The following is a 9,827-nucleotide window of genomic DNA, read 5'->3' as shown; positions in this document are numbered from 1 at the left end:
TAAACGTTTCGCTCCTGGCTTCCACTCTCCCGCCGTCAGCTCCAGAGCAGGGGCTCTAACAAGGCCACTTTCGCCTTGTCCAGCGGGTGGTTCCCAGGTAAGCAGGGGAAGGGAGGACGCGGAGATCGCTCCAGGGCTGTGTCTGAGCAGCTGGACGCCCCCTGCGAGGCAGGCAGGACAGGAGATGCCGGCTGCCGAAGGGCCCAGGTCCCCGGCGCCGCGCCGGGTGAGGGGCGGTGGTAGCTGGAGACCCTCTCCCAGTCAGCAGGGAGAGCCGGACCCGGGAGCACCAGACCCTCGCGGTGGGTGCAGGCCCTGGGAGGGCCCTCTGGCCGCCCGACCTCTGGACGCACCGCCGCCACGCCCGGGCCGACCAATGGCCCACCTGGAGGAACAGTCTCTGACAAGGGGCCCACAATTCGTTTCTTGAGTGATCAAAAATGCAAATTCTGTGGGATTCCTATTCAGTTCCAGGTGAGCACGGGCGCCCCAGGGCAGAGCTCAGGGGCATCTGACAGCAACGCAGGGGTCCGAGCACAGCGGGAGACCCTGGGCACCGGGCCTGCTTCCGGAGACGCTCTCCCGGCCCAGGGCGGCTGGGGCGGCGGTGGCAGGCCAGGCGCCCTCCCGTGAGTGTCCGCAAGGGGGCGGTGTGGGCTAGCGCTTCCGAGGCCCCAGGCGGCCGACCGCAGCCTGCGGCGGAACCCAGAGGGCGTGGGAACAGCCCTCCCCGCGTCCGAGCCCGCTCCCCACTCCTGGCTGCTCCTGGGCACACGAATCCACCCCTGCTGGCCCCAACCCCTCCTTACATCGCTCGCTGCCTTGTTCATCTCCAAGGTCATCTCAGAGGCAGTGACGTCACCCTGCTTCCCCCTCCTTGGCACAGGTGTGCTGGGGTAGAATTCCACTTCCGTCCCATCATTCTAAAGTGAGGTCCAATCCAGAGTCTGCCGTGGCCCTAAGGAGGTTTCCCCACACCTCAGGCTCCCTCCCTGGGGTGGGCTCACAGAGGGTCTCTGGACTGGGGGACCCTCAGGAGCAGGGGGGCCCAGTGTCCATTTACAGGACCCTGAGACCCCAGCTGTGTCCCAACCACCCACCCTCAGAGCCCAGAACACTGGAAACCGGGTCTCCATTCCAGGCAGGATGTCAGGGGGGTTTCTTGAAGGAATCTGATCATTTAGAGATCCTGCCAGGTCACCGAGTGCTAAAGCTCGCAGTGCGGGATCCCCACCCTCCTGCCCGAGCACTCGGCCACTTTACCCAGACCCAGAAGTCTCAGTGGCCCTTGGAACGTGAAGATCAGGACAAACAAATAGGAAAAGGGGAACTGGGAGGAAGCAGAGACCACTGGCAGAAGACAGCTTAGAAAAACTGAAACTGTTCACCTCAGATTGGGACTTGAACCCGGATGACACCCACAGAACCTGCTTTTAGGACCTAATGAAGCTCAGGCTCTTGATGTCTCATCACAGAAAGAATTCAGTGAGAGACAAGATGATGGGTAAGAAGCAGATTTATTCAGATTCAGAGAGAAGCACACTCCACAGACAGAGTGTGGGCCACTGCTGAGGGCAAGTGAGACCGTGAAATGTGGCCTGGTTAGTTTTTATCAGTTTAGTTCAGCCGCTCAGTCGTGTCCGACTCTGCAACCCCATGACTGCAGGACACCAGGCCTCCCTGTCCATCACCATCTCCTGGAGCTTACTCAAACTCATGTCCATTGAGTCGGTGATGCCATCCAACCATCTCATCCTCTGTTGTCCCCTTCTCCTCCTGCCTTCAATCTTTTGCAGCATCAGGGTCTTTTCCAGTGAGTTAGTTCTTCGCATCAGGTGGCCAAAGTATTGGAGTTTCAGCTTCAGCATCAGTCCTTCCAATGAATATTCAGGACTTATTTCCTTTAGGATGGACTGGTTTGATCTCCTTGCTGTCCAAGGGACTCTCAAGAGTCTCCAGCACCACAGTTCAAAAGCATCAATTCTTCGGTGCTCAGCTTTCTTTATGGTCCAACTCTCATATCCTCTCACATACATGACTCTCACATACATGACTACTGGAAAAACCATAGCTTTGACCGTACTGACCTTTGTCAGCAAAGTAATATGTCTGCTTTTTAATATGTTATCTAGGTTGGTCATAGCTCTTCTTCCAAGGAGCAAGCATCTTTTAATTTCCTGGCAGCAGTCACCATCTGCAGTGATTTTTAAGCCAAGAAAGTAAAGTCTGTCACTATTTCCATTGTTTCCCCATCTATTTGCCATGAAATGATGGGACCAGATGCCATGACCTTAGTTTTTTGAATGTTGAGCTTTAAGCCAACTTTTTCACTCTCCTCTTTCACCTTCATCAAGAGGCTCTTTAGTTCCTCTTTGCTTTCTGTCATAACGGTGGTGTCCCAGCAATCTTGATTCCAGCTTGCACTTCATCCATCTGGGCATTTCAAATGATGTACTCTGCATATAAGTTAAATAAGCTGGGTGGCAATATACAACCTTGACATCCTCCTTTCCCAGTTTGGAACCAGTCTACTGTTCCAAGTCCAGTTCTAACTGTTGCTTATTGACCTGCATACAGATTTCTCAGGAGGCAAGTCAGGTGGTCTGGTATCCCCATCTCTTTAAGAATTCTCCAGTTTTTGTGATCCACACAGTCAAAAGCTTTGGCGTAGTTTTTAGTTTGTATAGACTAGGTAATTTCATATGCTAATGAGTGGGGGGATTATTTCAATTATTTTGGGGAAGGAGTGCAGATTGCCAGAAATTGGGCCACCGCCCACTCCGTGGTCCTATGACCTCGCCTTGGAACTGTCATGATGCATCTCTGTGTGTCACTGAGCTTGCTGATTGAGGTTCAAGGTCTAATCAAAGTTGACTTGTCTGCCGTCTTGGACCCATTTGATTCTAATTGGTTCATGTTGCGTCCTCAGGCTGTGTCATTCTTTCAGAAGGTGTCCCTGCCCCTTTCCCTCCTGTTAAAAAAACCTTCATTAATATCCTCAGGAAGGAAAGAGAAAATTATGTATTCATGAAGCAAAAACCAGGTGCTTTGAAGAAGGAATGTTACAGAATATAAAGAGCTCTTGGGAATTAAAAAGACCATCATAGAAATTGAAAATTCAGTAGAAGAGTTGGAAGATAAGGTTGAGGAAATCTTGGAGAAAGTAGAGCAAAGAGTTAGGGGGGAAAAGTTAAAATAAGAAGAAAAAAAAAAACGAGAAGAAAGTACCATATTAGAGAACTTGTCTAGCAGACCTGAGGCTTCCCTGGTAGCTCAGCTCCTGCAATGCTGGAGACCTGGGTTCAGTCCTTGGGTTGGGAAGATCCCCTGGAGGAGGGTATGGCAACCCACTCTAGTATTCTTGCCTGGAGAATCCCATGGACGGAGGAGCCTGGCGGGCTACAGCCCATGGGATCACAAAGAGTCAGACATGACTGAGCGGCTAAGCACAGCACAGCTAGGAAACCTGACATTTGCTTAAAAGAAATTCTAGAAAGAGAACTGGAAGGAAAAAAATAATCAAAGAAATAGTGGAAAAGAGTTCACAGAAATTTGGGAATTCCCTGGCAGTCCAGGGTTTAAGATTCCATGTTTTCATTACCGAGGGCCTGGATTCAATCCCTGGCTGGGAAACTGCTGCTGCTGCTGCTGAGTTGCTTCAGTCGTGTCCGACTCTGTGCGACCCCAGAGACGGCAGCCCACCAGGCTTCCCCGCCCCTGGGATTCTCTGGATCCCTGGGCAAGAATACTGGAGTGGGTTGCCATTTCCCACAAGTTGTGAGGTCAAAAGAAAGAAAGAAAGAAAGAAAGAAAAAAAGCTTTTTCACAGAAATTAAACCCGAGTCTCCAGATTGAAAGGAGCTACTGAATGCCCAGATCCAAACACGAAAATAGATGCATAGTAAAGGCACAGCTGAGCAGAATTTCAGAGCCCTGGACACAAAGAGGAAAGACCTCCCTGGCAGTCCAGTGGCTAAGACTCCATGCTCCCAATTCAGAGGGCTGGGGTTCCATCCCCGGTCGGGGAACTAGATCCCACGCACTACAACTCAAGATCCCTCAAGCCACAATGAAGGTAAAAGATCTTGTATGCTGCCACTAAGACCTAGCACGGTCAAATAAATAAACATTAAAAAGAACAAAGAACCATCAGACGAGGGTCCAGAGAGAAAGGACAGGTGACGTACCAGGGGCCAGGGGCAGAACGACGCCTAGACTCCCCACAGCTGGAAGACGGGGTAAAGCCTCTCAGTGTGCTGTGCTCAGACTCTTTGCAACCCTATTCTCCTCCCAGCAAGAACACTGGAGTGGGTTGCCATGCCCTCCTCCAGGGGATCTTCCCAACCCAGGGATCAAACTCAGGTCTTCCACATTGCAAGTGGATTTTTTTTTACCAGCTGAGCTACAAGGGAAGCCCAAGAATACTGCAGTGGGTAGCCTATCCCTTCTCCAGTGGATCTTCCTGACCCAGGAATTGAACGGGGCCTGCTGCATTGCAGGCGGTTCATTACCAGCTGAGCCACCAGGGAAGCCCTGACAATAGAGGGCTTTGGAGATGGACTGGCGGATTCTGTACAGCTAGAATTCTATATCCATCCAGAGTGAGGGGAGCTTTTCCAGTTGTGGTGCCGCATGGTGAGGAGCCCTTGCCCACACCTGCAGTCATGCCACCCAGGGGCCCTCTGCAGTCAGAGCCAGTCTTCTTTGGACATGAGAAGGCAGCCATGGCCACAAACGAGGCCACAGCCTCGGTAAGGTGACTGGGCCTGGAGGTGACGGAACCATGCAGGCTGCAATACGAGCTACTGGAGCCTCTTCCGCTTCTGGGCGTCTGCTGGTGTGGACATCCGCGTCTCAGTGAAGGGTGGTAGCCACGTAGCCCGATTTAGGCAGTCCACCAGTCCATCTCCAAAGCTTCGGTAGCCTATTATCAGAAACGTGTGCGTGAGGCTTCCGAGGAGATCAACAAACCCTCATCCAGTATGACCTGACCCTGCTGGTAGCTGATCCCCGTTGCTTCTAATCCAAAAAGTCTGGGGCTCCTGGTGCTTATGCTCGATACCAGAAATCCCACTGACAAGACATCATGAGGATCAGGGTTCACCTTTATAATACAAAATGTTGTGGGATTTAAGGTTTCAGGGGGAAAAAAAAGAGTGAAGGGAGAAGAGAGAGACTTTGAGAATGACAAGGCCTCAAACAATTCACATTCCTGCACCCTTTCTGCAGGCTTCTCAGGTGGCTCAGCGGTAAACAATCTGCCTGCCAACCAGGAGACACGGGTTCGATCCTCAAGTCAGGAAGATCCCCTGGAGAAGGAAATGACAACCCACTCCAGCATTCTTGTCTGGGAAATCCATGGACAGAGGAGCCTGGTGGCGAGTCCATGGCATCACAGAAGAGTCAGACACAACTTAGCGACTAAATAACCCTTTCTGAGGAAGTGACTTGATGAGCCCCACCAGAGGGAGGAAAGAAAGAAAGGCGAGGCGTGGGAAGCAGGAAACAGGGGATCCTGCAGCTGAGAGCAGCAGAGGGGACCTCGGGGCGCTGGTGAGGCCGTCCTGGGGTCGGCTGAGCCCCAGCCGAGGAAGCAGAGTCTATTTCAAGGTGATAAATATTCTGTCACTTTATCTACCTGATACACAGATGTCTTGCGGGAGACGTGGACATTTGGTTGAATTGGGGGTTGAATTAGTATTGAGAATTTAGCAAAAACAAAAAAAAAGATGACATTAACTCCAGGGGAAAAGAGAAGTTGAGCAAGAAAGGAAAAGTTATGTTGATACACTGTGTGGCTCAGGCAAGAGCACTGTTTCTGCAGCATCATCATGATGTCAACCAGCGCCGTCAATCTGAACAAAATGACACTGGAGGTCAGGAAGTCCTAACGTAAGTGCTGGGTTGGGGATACAGAGGTGAAACCCAAAAAGTGAATTAGAAGCTGTGACGGAAAACGGAGGGAGATGGACCACTGTGTTTTGTAGGAAGGTTTGTCAAGCTAGCTCTTTAAATTACATGCATGTCAGTATAAATCTGATAATGAATAGAACCAAAACTTAAAACACACACCCTAGGGAATTCCCTGGTGATCCAGAGGTTAGTGTCCCATGCTTCCATTGCTCGGGGCCCAGGTTCCATCTCCTGCTGGGGAATGAAACCCTATAAGCCAGGTGGCCTCAAACAGCAAGAACAATGACCCCACACAAATAAGTTACATGCTGATTTTATCTTACAGTAAATCAGCAGGATGTGAACTTGTGCTCAGCGTGGACTCACTTTTGTGCAGCCCTGGAAAGAGTGAATACAAATGCTTTTTCGTTGTTGTTGTTTAGACGCTAAGTCGTGTCCAACTCTTTTTCGATCCCATGGTCTGTAGCCCACCAGGCTCTTCTGTCCTTGGAATTTCCCAGGCAAGAATACTGGAGTGGGTTGCCATTTCCTTCTCCAGGGGATTTTCCCGACCCAGGGATCGAACCTGTGTCTCCTGCATTGGCAGGCAGATTTTTTTTACCACTGAGCCACCAGAGAATCAAATACATGAATGTGTAGGGAAAAAATGCTGCTTTTACTTGCTGTTGGACATTGAGGTGTATGAAAGAGTTTTATCTTCAAAAAACAAAAAGTGGTTCTTTTCCCATTTGTATTTATTTAATTACTAGTGAAGTTGTTGTTCAGTCAAGTCATGTCCGACTCTTTTCGACCCCATGGACTGCAGCACACCAGGCTTCCCTATCCGTCACCATCTCCCGGAGCTTGCTCAAACTCATGTCCATTGAGTCAGTGATGCCATCCAGCCATCTCATCCTCTGTCGTCCCTTTCTCCCACCTTCAATCTTTCCCAGCATCAGGGTCTTTTCTAAGGAGTCAGTGTTTTCCATCAGGAGGCCAAAGTATTGGAACTTCAGCTTCAGCATCAATCCTTCCAATGAATATTCAGGATTGATTTCCTTTAGGATTGACTGGTTGAATCTCCTTGCAGTCCAAGGGACTCTCAAGAGTCTTCTCCAACACCTCTAGTGAAGCAGAACATGTTTAAATACGTTCTTATTGGTCACATATAGTTCTTTTTTTATGAATTGCTACTTCTGTCCGTTTTCAACTAATGGTAGAACTTTGTAAATAACCCTTGTTAACGCATGCATTTTCCACCTCTTCCTTCCCAGTGTGTAGTTTCCCTTTCACTATTATGTTTTTGACAGTCACCTTCTGGGGTGTGTCACCATATCGACTGGTTCTTGCCTTTATATACTCAAAAGCTGATTATTTTACCTTTGGTACTGTACCTAGAAATCCTGTACCATGTCCACAGTATATAACCATCTACATTTTCATTTTAATATGTTTTGGGTTTTTTTTTCCTTTGCATGTCAAGCCTGTAGTCTCACTGAAACTTATGCTGGCATAAGGCGTGCAGTAGGGTCTCTCTCCCTCCAATGATTGGCCAGGCATTCCAGCACTGTTGACAAATGAGCTGAGATAAGCAGGTACCACTTTGCCCTTAATTTTCTGAAACAGGAAACAGAAAAAAAAAAGGCAAGCCATGTGTTTCTGAGTGATTCCATGGGAGTGGCACACGGGCTCTGCAGCTAGATTGCTTGGCAAGAGCCCTCACATACACACAACAGAGTCCCTGGAAAGGCCAAGAATGCGCCCCCAAACTGGGCCGGCGCAGCCCCACCTCACTCCCCTCAGCGCTTTCCTCACAGGCCGATCCCAGCTTCCCGGTGGGGCAGAAACCTCCCGGACCCCCTTGGGCTGCACCTCCTCCCCCGACCCCAGGCCAGCCTGGCTGGGCACTGCTCACAAGCTCACTGTGGGTGGACCCTGTTCATCCCAAGGTCAGCGGTCGGAGGCGGGGTGCTGCAGGCAGGGCTCAGAAGCAGGCTGGACGGAGCCATCCTCAGCTACTGCAGTGGTGCTGGTCTGGGTTCCTCCCCCGGGGCTCCCGCTCAGGGGAGGGGGGGACGGGAGCACAGGAGGGCATCGTGGTGTCAGCGTGCATTTCACACAACGGGCTGATGGGCCAGACAGAGGCACATTTAATAGGGAAGTGACCCAGGGGACTTCAGGTGGCCTAATGTAGCTTGGGGGACCCGAAGGAGTGGCGGTAGAGGCTAAAGTCCACTCCTGAGGAAGGACAAGTGGAAGTGGAGAGAGAGTGGTCCCCCGGGGTGCTGGGCTGGGCAGGGGGCTGCAGGTCTGGGGACATCCCCCGGGAACCCGGGGAGAGGCCCAGCCAGGTGCAGGTTCTGGCAACCTGGTGCGCAAATCCCTCCCTGGCTTCTGCCCAGGCAGCCTCCTCTCGTCTGCAGGGCAGGCCTGCCCCCTCCGGGGATCCGCCCAAGCTTCCCCTCCCTCTTCCCACCTCTGGTCCAGGGGGCTTCACATCCACAGCAGCCACCTCACTGCCTCTCATCTTAGCCCCTCAGCCCAGCGTCCACTGCTGGCCGGGGAAGGACCAGCTAGCCCTCTCCCTGGGCCGGTCACTGGGGGCCCCGGGGGTGGGGTGGGGGTGATGTGAGCCCTTTGCATCCTGACGGCCGGCCGCAGCTTCCCCTTCCCAAACCTCCCGCGGGCTTCCCCTTCCCGACCCCAGCGCCTTCCTGGAGGTCACGTGGCCCTGCGGGGGGTGGGGGGGGGGGGGGGGGGGCCGGGCAAGGGCTGCCAGGACCCAAGGCTTTGGGAAGGAGTGGGGCGAGAAGCCTTCTGTGTACAAACAACTGCCTCCTCCCCACCTCGAGGGCGGAAGCAGACCCAGAATAGAACAGGTCGCTTTCAAGTTCCAAATCAGGCACCGGGGGCTGTGGGCAGGCGTGTTTGGATGTAAAAATAGAAACACCCGTGTCTGCGTGGGCTGGCCTCCTCCACCCACGGAGGCGGGAGCCGAGTGCTGGTGTTCTGAAATAGATCTTGCTAATGGGACTGCCTGACCCCGTTTGGGAGAAAATTTACCCAAACAGACTTCTCGGAGAGCTGAGGCTGCCGCTGATCCGGGCAGGGGGTACTGATGGGGGCCGCCGTCAAGGTTCAGCCCAGCAGGCCGCGGGGCAGAGGGCACTGGCCGGCCCTCGAGCTGGCGTCATAGCCCATGACTCATTTTCCTCCTGCCCCAGGCTGTGTGCAGGCTGTGCCCCTGCCCGGAAGACCCCTCCCAGGTCATCAGGCCCAGCTCAGGACCCCCCTGACCAATGGGCAGCCGACGCTGACCCATACTCTCAGGCCAGGCCTGCACTGGGCAGGAGGGCAGGGTGGTGGGGAAGGCGGTGCAGGCCCTGCCCTTTCAGGACTCACAGTGGGCCACCCGGCTGGAAGCCCACAGCCTGGCCCCTACCCACCGAGGGCAGCTCCTGAGCAGAACCCTGTGCTGGGGCCCAGCACTGACCGAGAGAGCCCAGTCTAGGGGGATGCAGGGCCGCTGTGAGAAAGTACAGGAGTTCTGTGCAGTGTGGTGAGTAGGCGCCCGGGCAGGCAGGCCTCCTGGGGTGGGGAGCCTGAGCTCATCTCAGGAGTGATGCTGGGTGGGGCAGAGGCACAGAGGCAAGACCAGCTCAGGAGCTCTTGCTCGGAGTCCGGAGGAGTCGCCTCACCTCTAGCCTGGCCGGTGTCCTGGGAGCCACCCACCACTGCCCCCTCTCTGGTCCTGGCGCCCACTCTGCCGCTCCCCTCTTGGTCCCAGCAAAGGCACAGGACCCCACCTCCCGCACAGGGCACAGAGCACCGGGGCTGGGCCTGGGGTTCAGACCCACCTCCCGCACAGGGCACAGAGCGCCGGGGCTGGGCCTGGGGTTCAGAGGGAGCCAACAGAGGCCCAGCGGCATAGACTG

This window comes from Bos javanicus, chromosome 6 (genome assembly GCF_032452875.1).
Source record: "Bos javanicus breed banteng chromosome 6, ARS-OSU_banteng_1.0, whole genome shotgun sequence".
In the NCBI taxonomy this organism is placed as follows: Eukaryota; Metazoa; Chordata; class Mammalia; order Artiodactyla; family Bovidae; genus Bos; species Bos javanicus.
This window is presented reverse-complemented; position numbering follows the sequence as displayed.